Source organism: Rhipicephalus microplus, chromosome 2 (genome assembly GCF_043290135.1).
Source record: "Rhipicephalus microplus isolate Deutch F79 chromosome 2, USDA_Rmic, whole genome shotgun sequence".
Classification (NCBI taxonomy): domain Eukaryota; kingdom Metazoa; phylum Arthropoda; class Arachnida; order Ixodida; family Ixodidae; genus Rhipicephalus; species Rhipicephalus microplus.
In genome coordinates, this window is record NC_134701.1 from 133,690,957 (window position 1) to 133,708,839 (window position 17,883).

Below are 17,883 nucleotides of genomic sequence, written 5' to 3' on the forward strand. Positions count from 1 at the left end.
ATACGATATGTCAGCCTCAGCAAAAGAAGACGCTGACTCTGTGCTGGTAGTAAAGTAAAAAAATTGACAGAAGTGAGATTCGAACCCACGCCCACATACGTGGACCAGAAGCCTCGTTCAACCCGTATCACTGGGCAACGTTTCCTTTGAGTCTGGAGCCTTAAACCACTCGGCCATTCTGATACGATATGTCAGCCGCAGCAAAAGTAGACGCTGACTCTGTGCTGGTAGTAAAGTAAAAAAAATGACGGAAGTGAGATTTGAACCCACGCACACATACGTGGACCAGAAGCCCCGTTCAACTCGCATCACCGCACAAGGTTTCCCTTCAGTCTGGCGCCTCAGACCACTCGGCCATTCTGATACGATATATCAGCCCCAGCAAAAGGAGACACTGACTTTGTTCTGTTAGTGAAGTAAAAAAAGTTTGTCAGAAAATGGACTCGAACCCACGCCCACATACGTGGACCAGAAGCCTCGTTCAACCCGTATCACTGGGCAAGGTTTCCCTTGAGTCTGGCGCCTTAGACAACTCGGCCATTCTGACACGATATGTCAGCCCCAGCAAAAGAAGAGACTGACTTCGTGCTGGCAGTAAAGTAAAAAAAGTTTGTCAAAAGTGGGATTCGAACCCACGCACACATACGTGGACCAGAAGCCTCGTTCAACCCCTATCACTGGGCAAGGTTTCCCTTGAGTCTGGCGCCTTAGACCACTCGGCCATTCTGACACGATATAGCAGCCCCAGCAAAAGGAGACACTGACTTTCTTCTGGTAGTAGATTAAAAAATTTTGTCAGAAGTGGGATTCAAACCCACACCCACATACGTGGACCAGAAGCCTCGTTCAATCCGTATCACTGGGCAAGGTTTCCCTCAAGTCTGGCGCCTTCGACCACTCGGCCATTCTGACACAATATTTCGGCCCAGCAAAAGAAGACGCTAACTCTGTGCTGGTAGTAAAGTAAAAAAATTGACAGAAGTGGGATTCGAACCCACGCACACATACGTGTACCAGAAGCCTCGTTCAACTCACTGGGCAAGGTTTCCCTTGAGTCTGGAGCCTTAGACCACTCGACCATTCTGGCACGATATTTCAGCCTTAGCAGAAGGAGACACTGACTCTGTGCTGGTAGTAAAGTAAAAAAAATTGACGGAAGTGAGATTCGAACCGACGCACAGATACTTGGACCAGAAGCCTCGTTCAACTCGCATCACCGAGCAAGGTTTCCCTTCAGTCTGGCGCCTTAGACCACTCGGCCATTCTGATACGATATATCAGCCCCAGCAAAAGGAGACACTGACTTTGTTCTGTTAGTGAAGTAAAAAAAAGTTTGTCAGAAAAGGGATTCGAACCCACGCCCACATACGTGGACCAGAAGCCTCATTCAACCCGTATCACTGGGCAAGGTTTCCCTTGGGTCTGGCGCCTTAGACTACTCGGCCATTCTGACGCGATATATCAGCCTCAGCAAAAGAAGAGACTGACTTCGTGCTCGCAGTAACGTAAAAAATGTGTGCCAGAATTGGGATTCGAACCCACGCACACATACATGGACCAGAAGCCTCGTTACACTCGTATCACTGGGCAAGGTTTCCCTTAAGTCTGGCGCCTTCGACCACTCGGCCATTCTGACACAATATTTCAGCCCAGCAAAAGGAGACACTGACTTTGTTCTGGTAGTAAAGTAAAAAAAAGTTTGTCAGAATAGGATTCGAACCCACCCCCACATACGTGGACCAGAAGCCTCGTTCAACCCGTATCACTGGGCAAGGTTTCCCTTGAGTCTGGAGCCTTAGACAACTCGGCCATTCTGACACGACACTTTGGTCCTAACCAAAGGAGACACTGGCTTTGTTCTTGTACTAAAATAAAAAAAGTTTGTCAGAAGTAGGATTCAAACCCACGCCCACATACGTAGACCAGAAAACTCGTTCAAACCGTATCAGTGCGCAAGGTTTCCCTTGAGTCTGGCGCCTTAGACCACTCGGCCATTCTGATACGATATGTCAGCCTCAGCAAAAGGAGACACTGACTTTGTGCTGGTAGTAAATAAAAAAAGAGTTTGTCGTAAGTGGGATTCGAACACACGCACACATACGTTGACCTCAAACCTCGTTCAACTCGTATGACTGGGCACGGTTTCCATTGAGTCTAGCGCCTTCGACCACTCGGCCATTCTGACACAATATTTCAGCCCAGCAAAAGGATACACTGACTTTCTTCTTGTAGTAAAGTAAAAAAAGTTTGTCAGAAGTGGGATTCGAACCTACGCCCTCATATATAGACCAGAAGCCTCGTTCAACCCGTATCACTGTGCAAGGTTTACCTTGAGTCTGGCGCCTTAGACCACTCGGCCATTCTGATACGATATATCAGCCCCAGCAAAAGGAGACACTGACTTTGTTCTGTTAGTGAAGTAAAAAAAGTTTGTCAGAAAAGGATTCGAACCCACGCCCACATACGTGGACCAGAAGCCTCGGTCAACCCGTATCACTGGGCAAGGTTTCCCTTGAATCTGGCGCCTTAGACCACTCGGCCATTCTGACACGATATATCAGCCCCAGCAAAAGAAGAGACTGACTTCGTGCTTGCAGTAAAGTAAAAAAAGTTTGTCAGAAGTGGGATTCGAACCCACGCACACATACGAGGACCAGAAGCCTCGTTACACTCGTATCACTGGGCAAGGTTTTCCTTAAGTCTGGCGCCTTCGACCACTCGGCCATTCTGACACAATATTTCAGCCCAGCAAAAGGAGACACTGACTTTGTTCTGGTAGTAAAGTAAAAAAAAGTTTGTCAGAATAGGATTCGAACCCACGCTCACATACGTCGACCACAAACCTCGTTCAACTCGTATCACTGGGCAAGGTTTCCCTTATGTCTGGCGCCTTGGACAACTCGGCCATTCTGACACGATATTTCAGCCAAGCAAAAGAAGACACTGACTTTCTTCTGGTAGTAAAGTAAAAAAAAATTGTCAGAAGTGGCATTCGAACCCACGCACACATACGTGAACCAGGAGCCTCGTTCAACTCGTATCACTGGGCAAGGTTTCCCTTGAATCTGGCGCCTTAGACCACGCGGCCATTCTGATACAATATGTCAGCCCCAGTAAAAGAAGACGCTGACTCTGTGCTATTAGTAAAGTAAAAAAAATTGTCAGAAGTGGGATTCGAACCCACGCACACATACGTGGACCAGGAGCCTCGTTCAACTCGTATCACTGGGCAAGGTTTCCCTTGAATCTGGCGCCTTAGACCACGCGGCCATTCTGATACAATATGTCAGCCCCAGTAAAAGAAGACGCTGACTTTGTTCTGGTAGTAAAGTAAAAAAAGTTTGTCAGAATAGGATTCGAACCCACGCCCACATACGTCGACCAAAAGCCTCGTTCAACCCGTATCACTGGGCAAGGTTTCCCTTGAGTCTGGAGCCTTAGACCACTCGGCCATTCTGACACGAAATTTCAGCCCCCGCAAAAGGAGACACTGACTTTGTGCTGGTAGTAAAGTAAAAAAAGGGCTTCTCAGAAGTGGGTTTCAACCCACGCCCACATACGTAGACCAGAAGCCTCGTTCAAGCCGTATCACTGGGCAAGCTTTCCCTTGAGTCTGGAGCCTTAGACCACTCGGCCATTCTGATACGATATGTCAGCCTCAGCAAAAGTAGACGCTGACTCTGTGCTGGTAGTAAAGTAAAAAAAATTGACGGAAGTGAGATTCGAACCGACGCACAGATACTTGGACCAGAAGCCTCGTTCAACTCGCATCACCGAGCAAGGTTTCCCTTCAGTCTGGCGCCTTAGACCACTCGGCCATTCTGATACGATATATCAACCCCAGCAAAAGGAGACACTGACTTTGTTCTGTTAGTGAAGTAAAAAAAAGTTTGTCAGAAAAGGGATTCGAACCCACGCCCACATACGTGGACCAGAAGCCTCGTTCAACCCGTATCACTGGGCAAGGTTTCCCTTGAGTCTGGAGCCTTAGACAACTCGGCCATTCTGACACGACTCTTTGGTCCTAACCAAAGGAGACACTGGCTTTGTTCTTGTATTAAATAAAAAAAGTTTGTCAGAAGTAGGATTCAAACCCACGCCCACATACGTATACCAGAAGCCTCGTTCAAACCGTATCACTGCGCAAGGTTTCCCTTGAGTCTGGCGCCTTAGACCACTCGGCCATTCTGATACGATATGTCAGCCTCAGCAAAAGGAGACACTGACTTTGTGCTGGTAGTAAATAAAAAAGAGTTTGTCGTAAGTGGGATTCGAACACACGCACACATACGTTGACCTGAAACCTCGTTCAACTCGTATGACTGGGCACGGTTTCCATTGAGTCTAGCGCCTTCGACCACTCGGCCATTCTGACACAATATTTCAGCCCAGCAAAAGGAGACACTGACTTTCTTCTTGTAGTAAAGTAAAAAAAGTTTGTCAGAAGTGGGATTCGAACCAACGCCCTCATATATGGACCAGAAGCCTCGTTCAACCCGTATCACTGCGCAAGGTTTACCTTGAGTCTGGGGTCTTCGACCACTCGGCCATTCTGATACGATATATCAGCCCCAGCAAAAGGAGACACTGACTTTGTTCTGTTAGTGAAGTAAAAAAAGTTTGTCAGAAAAGGATTCGAACCGACGCCCACATACGTGGACCAGAAGCCTCGTTCAACCCGTATCACTGGGCAAGGCTTCCCTTGAATCTGGCGCCTTAGACCACTCGGCCATTCTGACACGATATATCAGCCCCAGCAAAAGAAGAGACTGACTTCGTGCTTGCAGTAAAGTAAAAAAAGTTTGTCAGAAGTGGGATTCAAACCCACGCACACATACGTGGACCAGAAGCCTCGTTACACTCGTATCACTGGGCAAGGTTTCCCTTAAGTCTGGCGCCTTCGACCACTCGGCCATTCTGACACAATATTGCATCCCAGCAAAAGGAGACACTGACTTTGTTCTGGTAGTAAAGTAAAAAAAAGTTTGTCAGAATAGGATTCAAACCCACGCTCACATACGTCGACCACAAACCTCGTTCAACTCGCATCACCGAGCAAGGTTTCCCTTCCGTCTGGCGCCTTAGACCACTCGGCCATTCTGACACGATATTTGAGCCCCAGCAAAAGGAGACACTGACTTTGTGCTGGTAGTAAAGTAAAAAAAAGCTTCTCAGAAGTGGGATTTGAACCCACGCCCACATAGGTAGACCAGAAGCCTCGTTCAACTCGTATCACTGGGCAAGGTTTCCCTTATGTCTGGCGCCTTGGACAACTCGGCCATTCTGACACGATATTTCAGCCAAGCAAAAGAAGACACTGACTTTCTTCTGGTAGTAAAGTAAAAAAAATTGTCAGAAGTGGGATTCGAACCCACGCACACATACGTGGACCAGGAGCCTCGTTCAACTCGTATCACTGGGCAAGGTTTCCCTTGAATCTGGCGCCTTAGACCACGCGGCCATTCTGATACAATATGTCAGCCCCAGTAAAAGAAAACGCTGACTCTGTGCTATTAGTAAAGTAAAAAAATTGACAGAAGTGGGATTCGAACCCATGCACACATACGTGGACCAGAAGCCTCGTTCAACTCGTATCACTGGGCAAGGTTTCCCTTGCGTCTGGCGCCTTCGACCACTCGGCCATTCTGACACAATATTTCAGCCCAGCAAAAGGAGACACTGACTTTGTGCTGGTAGTAAATAAAAAAAAGAGTTTGTCAGAAGTGGGATTCCAACCCACGCCCACATACGTGGACCAGAAGCCTCATTCTACCCGTATCACTGGGCAAGGTTTCCCTTAGGTCTGGCGCCTTCGACCACTCGGCCATTCTGACACGATACTTTGGTCCTAACCAAAGAAGACACTGGCTTTGTTCTTGTACTAAAATAAAAAAAGTTTGTCAGAAGTAGGATTCAAACCCACGCCCACATATGTGGACCAGAAGCCTCGTTCAACCCGTATCACTGCGCAAGGTTTCCCTTGAGTCTGGCGCCTTAGACCACTCGGCCATTCTGATACGATATGTAAGCCCCAGAAAAAGAAGAGACTGACTTCGTGCTTGCAGTAAAGTAAAAAAAGTTTGTGAGAAGTGGGATTTGAACCCACGCACACATACGTGAACCAGAAGTCTCGTTTTACCCGTATCACCGGGAAATGTTTCCCTTAAGTCTGGTGCCTTAGACAACTCGGCCGTTCTGACACGATTTATAAGCTCCAGCAAAAGAAGACACTGACTTTGTTCTTGTAGTAAAGTAAAAAAAGTTTATCAGAAGTGGGATTCGCACCCACGCACACATGTTGACCTGAAGCCTCGTTCAACTCGTATGACTGGGCACGGTTTCCATTGAGTCTAGCGCCTTCCACCACTCGGCCATTCTGACACAATATTTCAGCCCAGAAAAAGGAGACACTGACTTTGTTCTTGTAGTAAAATAAAAAAGTTTGTCAGAAGTAGGATTCAAACCCACGCCCTCATACGTGGACCAGAAGCCTCGTTCAACCCGTATCACTGGGCAAGGTTTCCCTTATGTCTGGCGCCTTGGACAACTCGGCCATTCTGACACGATATTTCAGCCCAGCAAAAGGAGACACTGACTTTCTTCTCGTAGTAAACTAAAAAAATTGTCAGAAGTGGGATTCGAACCCACGCCCACATACGTGGACCAGAAGCCTCGTTCGACTCGTATCACTGGGAAAGGTTTCCCTTGAATCTGGCGCCTTAGACCACGCGGCCATTCTGATACAATATGGCAGCCCCAGTAAAAGAAGACGCTGACTTTGTGCTGGTAGTAAAGTAAAAAAAAATTGACAGAAGTGGGATTCGAACCCACGCACACATACGTTGACCTGAAGCCTCATTCAACTCGTATGACTGGGCACGGTTTCCATTGAGTCTAGCGCCTTCCACCACTCGGCCATTCTGACACAATATTTCAGCCCAGCAAAAGGAGACACTGACTTTGTTCTTGTAGTAAATAAAAAAAGAGTTTGTCGTAAGTGGGATTCGAACACACGCACACATACGTTGACCTGAAACCTCGTTCATCTCGTATGACTGGGCACGGTTTCCATTGAGTCTAGCGCCTTCGACCACTCGGCCATTCTGACACAATATTTCAGCCCAGCAAAAGGAGACACTGACTTTCTTCTTGTAGTAAAGTAAAAAAAGTTTGTCAGAAGTGGGATTCAAACCCACGCCCTCATATATGGACCAGAAGTCTCGTTCAACTCGTATCACTGGGCAAGGTTTTCCTTGCGTCTGGCGCCTTAGACCACTCGGCCATTCTGATACGATATATCAGCCCCAGCAAAAGAAAAAACTGACTTTATGCTCGTAGTAAAGTAAAAACGAAGAGTTTGTCTGAAGTGGGGTTTGAACCCACGCCCACACACCTGGACCAGAAGCCTCGTTCAACCCGTATCACTGAGCAAGGTTTCCCTTAAGTCTGGCGCCTTCGACCACTCTGCAATTCTGACACGATATATCAGCCCCAGCAAAAAAACACTGACTTTATGCTGGTAGTAAAGTAAAAAACAAGATTGTCAGAAGTGCGATTCGAACCCACGCCCACATACGTGGACCAGAAGCCTCGTTTAACCCGTATCACCGGGCAATGTTTCCCTTAAGTCTGATGCATTAGACAACTCGGCCGTTCTGACACGATATATAAGCTTCAGCAGAAGAAGACACAGACTTCGTTTTGGTAGTAAAGTAAAAAAAGTTTGTCAGAAGTGGGATTCGCACCCACGCACACATACGTTGACCAGAACCCTCGTTCAACTCAAATGACTGGACATGGCTTCCCTTGAGTCTAGCGCCTTCGACCGCTCGGCCATTCTGACACAATATTTCTGCCCAGCAAAAGGAGACACTGACTTTGTGCTGGTAGTAAATAAAAAAAGAGTTTGTCAGAAGTGGGATTCGAACCCACGCCCACATACATGGACCAGAAGCCTCATTCAACCCGTACCACTGGGCAAGGTTTCCCTTAGGTCTGGCGCCATCGACCACTCGGCCATTCTGACACGATACTTTGGTCCTAACCAAAGGAGACACTGGCTTTGTTCTTGCACTAAAATAAAAAAGCTTGTCAGAAGTAGGATTCAAACCCACGCCCACATACGTGGACCAGAAGCCTCGTTCAACCCGTATCACTGCGCAAGGTTTCCCTTGAGTCTGGCGCCTTAGACCACTCGGCCATTCTGATACATGTCAGCCTCAGCAAAAGAAGACGCTTACTCCGTTCTGGTAGTAAAGTAAAAAAATTGACAGAAGTGAGATTCGAACCCACGCACACATACGTGGACCAGAAGCCTCGTTCAACTCGCATCACCGGGCAAGGTTTCATTTCAGTCTGGCGCCTTAGACCACTCGGCCATTCTGACACGACATGTCGGCCCCAGCAAAAGAAGACACTGACTTCGTGCTGGTAGTAAAGTAAAAAAAGTTTGTCAGAAGTGGGATTCGAACCCACGCCCACATTCGTGGACCAGAAGCCTCGTTTAACCCGTATCACCGGGCAATGTTTCCCTTAAGTTAAGCAAAAGAAGACACTGACTTTGTTCTGGTAGTAAAGTAAAAAAAGTTTGTCTGAAGTGGGATTCGTACCCACACACACATACGTTGACCTGAAGCCTCGTTCAACTCGTATGACTGGGCACGGTTTCCATTGAGCCTAGCGCCTTCCACCACTCGGCCATTCTGACACAATATTTCAGCCCAGCAAAAGGAGACACTGACTTTGTTCTTGTAGTAAAATAAAAAAAGTTTGTCAAAAGTAGGATTCAAACCCACGCCCTCATACGTGGACCAGAAGCCTCATTCAGCCCAGCAAAAGGAGACACTGACTTTGTTCTTGTAGTAAAATAAAAAAAGTTTGTCAGAAGTAGGATTCAAACCCACGCCGTCATACGTGGTCCAGAAGCCTCATTCAACCCGCATCACTCCGCAAGGTTTACCTTGTGTCTGGCGCCTTAGACCACTCGGCCATTCTGATACGATATGTCAGCCTCAGCAAAAGAAGACGCTGACTCTGTGCTGGTAGTAAAGTAAAAATCGGCCGTTCTGACACGATTTATAAGCTCCAGCAAAAAAAGACACTGACTTTGTTCTGGTAGTAAAGAAAAAAAAGTTTGTCTTAAGTGGGATTCGCACCCACGCACACATACGTTGACCTGAAGCCTCGTTCAACTCGTATGACTGGGCACGGTTTCCATTGAGTCTAGCGCCTTCCACCACTCGGCCATTCTGACACAATATTTCAGCCCAGAAAAGGAGACACTGACTTTGTTCTTGTAGTAAAATAAAAAAAGTTTGTCAGAAGTAGGATTCAAACCCACGCCCTCATACGTGGACCAGAACCCTCATTCAACCCGTATCACTGCGCAAGGCGTACCTTGAGTCTGGCGCCTTAGACCACTCGGTCATTCTGACACAATATTTCAGCCCAGCAAAAGGAGACACTGGCCTTGTTCTGGTAGTAAAGTAAAAAAAAGTTGTGAGAATAGGATTCGAACCCACGCCCACATACGTGGACCAGAAGCCTCGTTCAACCCGTATCACTGGGCAAGGTTTCCCTTGAGTCTGGAGCATTAGATCACTCGGCCATTCTGACACGATATTTCAGCCCCAGCAAAAAGAGACACTGACTTTGTGCTGGTAGTAAAGTAAAAAAAAGAGCTTCTCAGAAGTGGGATTTGTACCCACGCCCACATACGTAGACCAGAAGCCTCGTTCAACCCGTATCACTGGGCAAGGTTTCCATTGAGTCTAGCGCCTTCGACCACTCGGCCATTCTGACACAATATTTCAGCCCAGCGAAAGGAGACACTGACTTTCTTCTTGTAATAAAATAAAAAAAGTTTGTCAAAAGTGGGCTTCGATCCCACGCCCTCATATGTGGGCCAGAAGCCTCGTTCAACCCGTATCACTGCGCAAGGTTTACCTTGTGTCTGGCGCCTTAGACCACTCGGCCATTCTGATACGATATGTCAGCCTCAGCAAAAGAAGACGCTGACTCTGTGCTGGTAGTAAAGTAAAAAAAGTTTGTCAGAAGTGGGATTTGAACCCACGCCCACATAGGTAGACCAGAAGCCTCTTTCAACCCGTATCCCTGGGCAAGGTTTCCCTTATATCTGGCGCCTTGGACAACTCGGCCATTCTGACACGATATTTCAGCCCAGCAAAAGGGGACACTGACTTTCTTCTGGTAGTAAAGTAAAAAAAATTGTCGGAAGTGGGATTCGAACCCACGCACACATACGTGGACCAGAAGCCTCGTTCAACTCGTATCACTGGGAAAGGTTTCCCTTGAATCTAGCGCCTTAGACCACGCGGCCATTCTGATAAAATATGTCAGCCCGAGTAAAAGAAGACGCTGACTCTGTGCTGGCAGTAAAGTAAAAAAAAATTGACGGAAGTGAGAATCGAACCCACGCACACATACTTGGACCAGAAGCCTCGTTACACTCGTATCACTGGGCACGGTTTCCCTTAAGTCGGGCGCCTTTGACCACTCGGCCATTCTGACACAATAATTCAGCCCAGCAAAAGGAGACACTGACTTTTTCTGGTAGTAAAGTAGAAAAAAGTTTGTGAGAATAGGGTTCAAACCCACGCCCACATACGTGGACCAGAAGCCTCGTTCAACCCGTATCACTGGGCAAGGTTTCCATTGAGTCTAGCGCCTTCGACCACTCGGCCATTCTGACACAATATTTCAGCCCAGCGAAAGGAGACACTGACTTTCTTCTTGTAATAAAATAAAAAAAGTTTGTCAAAAGTAGGCTTCGAACACACGCCCTCATCAGTGGGCCAGAAGCCTCGTTCAACCCGTATCACTGCGCAAGGTTTACCTTGTGTCTGGCGCCTTAGACCACTCGGCCATTCTGATACGATATGTCAGCCTCAGCAAAAGAAGACGCTGACTCTGTGTTGGTAGTAAAGTAAAAAAAGTTTGTCAGAAGTGGGATTTGAACCCACGCCCACATAGGTAGACCAGAAGCCTCTTTCAACCCGTATCCCTGGGCAAGGTTTCCCTTATATCTGGCGCCTTGGACAACTCGGCCATTCTGACACGATATTTCAGCCCAGCAAAAGGGGACACTGACTTTCTTCTGGTAGTAAAGTAAAAAAAATTGTCGGAAGTGGGATTCGAACCCACGCACACATACGTGGACCAGAAGCCTCGTTCAACTCGTATCACTGGGAAAGGTTTCCCTTGAATCTAGCGCCTTAGACCACGCGGCCATTCTGATAAAATATGTCAGCCCGAGTAAAAGAAGACGCTGACTCTGTGCTGGCCGTAAAGTAAAAAAAATTGACGGAAGTGAGAATCAAACCCACGCACACATACTTGGACCAGAAGCCTCGTTACACTCGTATCACTGGGCACGGTTTCCCTTAAGTCGGGCGCCTTTGACCACTCGGCCATTCTGACACAATAATTCAGCCCAGCAAAAGGAGACACTGACTTTTTCTGGTAGTAAAGTAGAAAAAAGTTTGTGAGAATAGGGTTCAAACGCACGCCCACATACGTGGACCAGAAGCCTCGTTCAACCCGTATCACTGGGCAAGGTTTCCCTTGAGTCTGGAGCCTTAGACCACTCGGCCATTCTGACACGATATTTCAGCCCCAGCAAAAGGAGACACTGACTTTGTGCTGGTAGTAAAGTAAAAAAATTCACGGAAGTGAGATTCGAACCCACGCACACATACGTGGACCAGAAGCCTCGTTCAGCTTGCATCACCGCGCAAGGTTTCCCTTCAGTCTGGCGCCTCAGACCACTCGGCTTTTCTGATACGATATATCAGCCCCAGCAAAAGGAGACACTGACTTTGTTCTGGTAGTAAAGTAAAAAAAAGTTTGTCAGAATAGGATTCGAACCCACGCCCACATACGTCGACCACAAACCTCGTTCAACTCGCATCACCGAGCAAGGTTTCCCTTGAGTCAGGCGCCTTAGACCACTCGGCCATTCTGACACAATATATCAGCCCCAGCAAAAGAAGAGACTGACTTCGTGCTTGCAGTAAAGTAAAAAAAGTTTGTCAGAAGTGGGATTCGAACCCACGCACACATACGTGGACCAGAAGCCTCGTTACACTCGTATCACTGGGCAAGGTTTCCCTTAAGTCTGGCGCCTTCAACCACTCGGCCATTCTGACAGAATATTTCAGCCCAGCAAAAGGAGACACTGACTTTGTTTTGGTAGTAAAGTAAAAAAAAGTTTGTCAGAATAGGATTCGAACCCACGCCCACATACGTCGACCACAAACCTCGCTCAACTCGCATCACCGAGCAAGGTTTCCCTTCCGTCTGGCGCCTTAGACCACTCGGCCATTCTGACTTTTTTTTTCTTTATTGCCTTGCAAATCATGACTGTTCACATTTTACATATTTACATATTGGTCCATATTCAAGTGCGTCACAAAATACACCCACAGAATTCATTGAGGTACCGTCAGCTCTGGGCTGACTATTAATCAATACTTGGGCATTCGTAACAATCGCTCAATGCACCCAATCCAGTCTGGCACATCCTCTTGGCTTTTCAGCATTTCAAGAAAATGGCACACAGATTTGCAAAAATATTGGCGCACAGCTAGCACTTCAACATCCGCGTTTTCAAAGGCACATCGGGTTTTCCATATACTGTGCAGGCCCAGAAGCATGATAAGATCATAAGGTACACCTGCCTCGTTTTTAACCGAAAGAAAACGGATGCCATGTGGACTTAACGGTAATTCTTTTTTCAAGGTTCTTTGCAGTATATCCCAGAAAAAGACCCCGCTCCAGCAATCTATAAACACGTGTTCAGTTGTTTCCGGTTTATTACACAAGTGGCAATTTGTGCTCCATGGCACGAATATTCCCTTATCCTGCAACCACGTTTTAACTGGTAAGGTACCAGTATGTAATTTAAAGAAAAAAGTTTTGACCCCTGGCGCTACAAGCATTCTTTTAACACGTTTCATAACATCCTGTCCTGGGCCTGCACAATATAGCTGACGGTACAATGGAACAGGCAGTAAAACATCGACAAGGTCTCTATACAATTTTTTACGTGGTACTTCAGCCAGATACTCTAACGAAAATCTTACTGACAAAAAGCGGAAAGACGAAACAACTTCTTTTAAATACCCTTGTATTGGTCCTTGCATATTTGATGATGATACGAGAAATCCCGGCAGCACTCTAGATAACCTTAGTTGTATAACAGTTCTCAAAAAGGGGTCATCCACATCACGCAGAAAAAGGAAACGATTGACAAGTTGTCTTATGTACAAATGAACTAATCCGAGTCCACCATCTCTAACTTTTCTGAAAAGGTTTGTGCGGCTTGATCTTTCCCATACAGAGCTCTATATGAAAATTGCAAATACTCTGTGTATTTTCTGTACACTTATTCTACTGCAGTGCAAAACCTGCATTACGTACCACAGCTTGCTCACCAGAAACAAGTTGCATGTTGTGGCCCGTGCGAATATCGAAATACCCCAACCTTTCCATTTTTCTACATCATTGCGCAATGCCTGTGTTTCTTTTTTCCAATACGGTTCACTGTCATGATAGATATCCAGCGGCACTCCTAAATACTTCACTGGTGTTTCCTGCCATTTAATGTTTAGAAATACTCTTGGCGTGACGTCCCATTCCCCATGCCAGAAGCCAAGGCACTTATCCCAGTTCACGGCACTACCACTCGCCTGGCAAAAAGTTTTCACGGCATTTACAGCATGCATTATACTCTCATAATTTGTACAGAAAACTGCAATGTCGTCTGCGTATGCGAGGAGGCTAACCTCAGCTTCATGCAGTTTAAAGCCGCTTATTGCAGGGTTATTAATTACACTTAAGCAGAAAGGTTCAATGAAAATAGCAAAAAGCAGGGGCGATAGTGGACACCCCTGTCTCACTGACCGCAGCACAGGTATACGCTCACCCGCAGTTTTATTTAATACCAATCTCGTCGTGCATCCAGTGTAAGCCATGCGCACTCCTTCGCTAATCAAACTCCCTACGTTAATGTGCTCAAGTAATGAAAGGAGCACGTCGTGCGGCACGCTATCAAATGCCTTTTCGAGGTCAATTTGAAGCATGGCAACATTGAGATGCATAACGTCACAACTTTCTAGGATTGATCGTGCTATGTTTATGTTGGTCATTATTTTCCTTCCCTTTATGCTACAAGTTTGGTGGGGCCCAATCAGTTTTGTCATAACTGTCTGGAGTCTTCTGGCCAATATTTTCATCAATATTTTATAGTCAACATTAGTTAGGCTAATTGGTCTATATGCAGTAACACTTCTTAACTTCGCGGGATCTTCTGTTTTAGGTATTAAGACCGTGTGGGCTGACAAAAACGATGGTGGAAGTTGTTTACACTTAAAAGCCTCGTTAAATACCTCCCTCAAAATAGGTGAAACTACGTGTTTGAATTCCTTGTACACTGCAGCACTAAGGCCATCTGGTCCTGGAGACTTACCATTGTTTAACTTATCAATTGCTTTTTCAACTTCTCGCTCTGTTATAGGCAATTCTAAAATTTTCTTTCTTTCGTCATCAAGTCTTGGCATTAATGAAATGAAATCGCTATTAAAACGTTCTGCGTGTACACTGGTTGGTGTGAATACCTCTTTGTAATATTCGAAAAAAGCACCGGCTATTGCTTCTTTCGTATGGCACCTTGTTCCTTTATATTCTATTTCTCTTATTTCATTCTTACAGGCATGTCTCTTCTCAGCTCCAAGAGCTCGTTTTGTTGGCATTTCTCCCGCTACCAAGTTTTCTGCTCGAGCTCGAATCAATGCTCCACGATAACGTTCTTGGTCTATCAACTCTAGCTTCTGTTTAGTTATGTTTATCTCCTCTGAAAATGTTCCAGCCTGAGTACATTCATCCGCTACTAACTGTTGCAAGTTTTCACGCAAACGCACTTCAAGTTCTTTTTCAGCATGTCTCAGGATACTGGCTCTCTCAAGTGCTTTCAGTTTAATGGTCTGTTTAAATATTTCCCACTTATGTCCCCAGGATTCAAGTGTTCTATTTGCTAAGTCTTCTATGCCCTCTAGAAAAATCCGATTAAACTCTTCATCCTTTAGTAGCTTTACATTAAATTTCCAGAGGTCCCAAGAGAAATGTTTGTTATTCCTTTTATGTTTACCCATTGAGAATGAAACCAAACAATGATCACTAAACGTAACAGGTGTAACTCTGTAATCATGGCACGAAGGAATGATTTCGGAAGACACATATACTCTGTCAAGTCTAGCATGGCTTGAACGCTGAAAGTGGGTAAACATAACCCCTTTTCCACTGCAAAGACATTCACCCACGTCCTCTAGCTGAGCTTTCGCCACCATATCAATTAGAACGGCAGTGCTTAAATCTCTGTATGGCCTGGAACTTGATTTATCTATACTCGAACAAACGCAGTTGAAATCCCCAGCCAAAATTAGTTTACGTTCACATTTTAAATACACATCAAGTTTTTCAAAAAACTCCTTTCGATCTTGAATCACAGTGGGTGCGTACACACAGATTACTCTCCATTTTTCTCTTGGTAGGGATAAATCACATATAATAAAACGACCCGCCTCGCAGGTAGTTACAGACTCCACTTTCGCATTAAGGCTCTGCCGAATTAACAAGAGGCAACCTGCAGACGCACCCACCGCGTGACAAACGCACACATCAAACACTCTCGTGAAACGCTGCACCATTCGCTCAGCGTGCTCTTCACTCTCTACTTTAGTTTCCTGTACAGCGACGATGTCCAGATCTTGTTCTATAATCAGGCGGTAAAGCTGGTTTTGCCGCCGTTTGGCAGAAAGCCCACGTACATTTAGCGTCGCCAATCTAATCGTCGCCATCGTGATGAGAGAAAGCCGAGCGAAAGACGCTTACCTAACCAACACCTAAACAACTGTCCGGCCGACGCTCAAGGCGTCGTCCCGTCGCCGCCGCGTGAAAGCGACGACGAACGCAGGCGGCCAGCACCCCGAGACTTTTTGGAGCCAGCCACTCGCCACTGCCCTTGATCTTCCTGGGTCAGACGCTGCTGGGACGCCGCGTCTCCCTCATTCAGGCGTCGCTTTACTGGCGTAGCTTCAACTGTATCCATGTCCGAAGTAGCGTCGGACCCGATGACTGGTTCAGCCTTGTGCTGGGTTTCCATTTGAGTCGAATGCCGTTGCGTTGGAGTGCCCACAACCATATTTTCATCTGTGCCTGTGTCTTGCTTAGGTGTCTCCGTCTTTTCCTCGCTGGTCGCCACTGCATGAGACGCCTCTTCTCCTGCCTTCGACGCCGCGGCCCTCTCTGCTTCCTCTTCATCCATGAGCAATTCACTGTGGTCGGCATTTGTTGCTCGACTTGCTGCACTGGCATAGGAACGAGTACAGTCCGCCTGCTCATGCCCAAAAGCGCGACAACCAGCGCACCTGGGCACCCTGCAGTCGCGACGAATGTGTCCCGTGTTCCGGCAACGCAGGCACAGCGGTGCTCTTCCTGGCACGACCACCAGTGCCATGCCGCTTCCGAGACGCATCTGGTGGGGTATGCGATCCGTAGTAACGCCTTCTTTAAGTAGTAGCCGAACGAATCTTGTGGTTGACTCAACTCCTTCGAAGTCTTCGTCTCTCCACTTGTCGCTGATAACTTCTTTCACTTCACCGTACTCCCGGAAAGCACGCCGTACAGTCTCTGCGTTGACGTCAAAGGCTACCCAATGCAACTTGAGACGCACCTCTTGCCTTTCTGGGTCGACGACGACGCAGGGCCGGTCTTTCACGGAGAGTAGGCCAGCGTCCAGAACTATCTTCTTGGCTTCATCTGTCTTCATGTTAAGAAGCCAGACGTGCGACATCTGATACGCTCCTATGCCGCTTACCTCTTGAATGATGCCTAGTTCCTTGAGCGGCTTTCGGAAGTCATTATTCCCGTACGGACGCGCTGCGATGTCGCAGTGCAGAACCAACGTGCGTCTGAGTCCTTCTCCTGTGGGCAGTGGTGGCAGAATTAAACGGTAGTCCTTGGGAAGCGATGTGCACGAGAAACCGCGGCCAGCGTCGGCCGCTGTAACAGCTCTTGAGGAGCCTGCCATCCTGCGTCCGCACGCGTCGGTGACCAGAAGCAGAATGGCTTGGCCATTCTGACACGATATTTGAGCCCCAGCAAAAGTAGACACTGACTTTGTGCTGGTAGTAAAGTAAAAAAAAGCTTCTCAGAAGTGGGATTTGAACCCACGCCCACATAGGTAGACCAGAAGCCTCGATCAACTCGTATCACTGGGCAAGGTTTCCCTTATGTCTGGCGCCTTGGACAACTCGGCCATTCTGACACGATATTTCAGCCAAGCAAAAGGAGACAATGACTTTCTTCTGGTAGTAAAGTAAAAAAAAAAATTGACAGAAGTGGGATTCGAACCCACGCACACATACGTGGACCAGAAGCCTAGTTCAACTCGTATCACTGGGCAAGGTTTCCCTTGCGTCTGGCGCCTTAGACCACTCGGCCATTCTGATACGATATATCAGCCCCAGCAAAAGGAGACACTGACTTTGTTCTTGTAGTAAAATAAGAAAGTTTGTCAGAAGTAGGATTCAAACCCACGCCATCATACGTGGACCAGAAGCCTCATTCAACCCGTATCACTGCGCAAGGTTTACCTTGAGTCTGGCGCCTTAGACCACTCGGTCATTCTGACACAATATTTCAGCCCAGCAAAAGGAGACACTGGCTTTGTTCTGGTAGTAAAGTAAAAAAAAGTTGTGAGAATAGGATTCGAACCCACGCCCACATACGTAGACCAGAAGCCTCGTTCAACTCGCATCACCGCGCAAGGTTTCCCTTCAGTCGGGCGCCTTAGACCACTCGGCC

General features: G+C 47.0%; 13 non-coding genes across 13 annotated transcripts; all 13 read right to left on the reverse strand.

Annotated features, from left to right (window-relative positions):
• Nucleotides 1–611: 611 nt before the first annotated feature.
• TRNAL-CAA (transfer RNA leucine (anticodon CAA)) lies at nt 612–730 on the reverse strand. The gene is made up of 2 exons: nt 693–730; nt 612–657 (listed from the first exon to the last, which is right to left on the reverse strand). It is a non-coding gene; the product is annotated as a tRNA-Leu (tRNA).
• Nucleotides 731–793: 63 nt separating this feature from the next.
• On the reverse strand, nt 794–912 carry TRNAS-UGA (transfer RNA serine (anticodon UGA)). The gene is made up of 2 exons: nt 875–912; nt 794–839 (listed from the first exon to the last, which is right to left on the reverse strand). It is a non-coding gene; the product is annotated as a tRNA-Ser (tRNA).
• Nucleotides 913–973: 61 nt separating this feature from the next.
• Nucleotides 974–1,087, reverse strand: TRNAL-CAA (transfer RNA leucine (anticodon CAA)). The gene is made up of 2 exons: nt 1,050–1,087; nt 974–1,019 (listed from the first exon to the last, which is right to left on the reverse strand). It is a non-coding gene; the product is annotated as a tRNA-Leu (tRNA).
• A 795-nt stretch (nt 1,088–1,882) lies between these two features.
• On the reverse strand, nt 1,883–2,001 carry TRNAL-CAA (transfer RNA leucine (anticodon CAA)). The gene is made up of 2 exons: nt 1,964–2,001; nt 1,883–1,928 (listed from the first exon to the last, which is right to left on the reverse strand). It is a non-coding gene; the product is annotated as a tRNA-Leu (tRNA).
• A 247-nt stretch (nt 2,002–2,248) lies between these two features.
• Nucleotides 2,249–2,367, reverse strand: TRNAL-CAA (transfer RNA leucine (anticodon CAA)). Its single transcript has 2 exons — nt 2,330–2,367; nt 2,249–2,294 (listed from the first exon to the last, which is right to left on the reverse strand). It is a non-coding gene; the product is annotated as a tRNA-Leu (tRNA).
• Nucleotides 2,368–2,613: 246 nt separating this feature from the next.
• On the reverse strand, nt 2,614–2,732 carry TRNAL-UAA (transfer RNA leucine (anticodon UAA)). The gene is made up of 2 exons: nt 2,695–2,732; nt 2,614–2,659 (listed from the first exon to the last, which is right to left on the reverse strand). It is a non-coding gene; the product is annotated as a tRNA-Leu (tRNA).
• A 2,071-nt stretch (nt 2,733–4,803) lies between these two features.
• On the reverse strand, nt 4,804–4,922 carry TRNAL-UAA (transfer RNA leucine (anticodon UAA)). The gene is made up of 2 exons: nt 4,885–4,922; nt 4,804–4,849 (listed from the first exon to the last, which is right to left on the reverse strand). It is a non-coding gene; the product is annotated as a tRNA-Leu (tRNA).
• Nucleotides 4,923–5,715: 793 nt separating this feature from the next.
• TRNAL-UAA (transfer RNA leucine (anticodon UAA)) lies at nt 5,716–5,834 on the reverse strand. The gene is made up of 2 exons: nt 5,797–5,834; nt 5,716–5,761 (listed from the first exon to the last, which is right to left on the reverse strand). It is a non-coding gene; the product is annotated as a tRNA-Leu (tRNA).
• A 64-nt stretch (nt 5,835–5,898) lies between these two features.
• Nucleotides 5,899–6,017, reverse strand: TRNAL-CAA (transfer RNA leucine (anticodon CAA)). Its single transcript has 2 exons — nt 5,980–6,017; nt 5,899–5,944 (listed from the first exon to the last, which is right to left on the reverse strand). It is a non-coding gene; the product is annotated as a tRNA-Leu (tRNA).
• Nucleotides 6,018–6,623: 606 nt separating this feature from the next.
• TRNAL-CAA (transfer RNA leucine (anticodon CAA)) lies at nt 6,624–6,742 on the reverse strand. Its single transcript has 2 exons — nt 6,705–6,742; nt 6,624–6,669 (listed from the first exon to the last, which is right to left on the reverse strand). It is a non-coding gene; the product is annotated as a tRNA-Leu (tRNA).
• Nucleotides 6,743–7,907: 1,165 nt separating this feature from the next.
• On the reverse strand, nt 7,908–8,026 carry TRNAL-UAA (transfer RNA leucine (anticodon UAA)). Its single transcript has 2 exons — nt 7,989–8,026; nt 7,908–7,953 (listed from the first exon to the last, which is right to left on the reverse strand). It is a non-coding gene; the product is annotated as a tRNA-Leu (tRNA).
• Nucleotides 8,027–8,089: 63 nt separating this feature from the next.
• TRNAL-CAA (transfer RNA leucine (anticodon CAA)) lies at nt 8,090–8,208 on the reverse strand. Its single transcript has 2 exons — nt 8,171–8,208; nt 8,090–8,135 (listed from the first exon to the last, which is right to left on the reverse strand). It is a non-coding gene; the product is annotated as a tRNA-Leu (tRNA).
• A 3,840-nt stretch (nt 8,209–12,048) lies between these two features.
• On the reverse strand, nt 12,049–12,167 carry TRNAL-UAA (transfer RNA leucine (anticodon UAA)). The gene is made up of 2 exons: nt 12,130–12,167; nt 12,049–12,094 (listed from the first exon to the last, which is right to left on the reverse strand). It is a non-coding gene; the product is annotated as a tRNA-Leu (tRNA).
• Nucleotides 12,168–17,883: the final 5,716 nt, after the last annotated feature.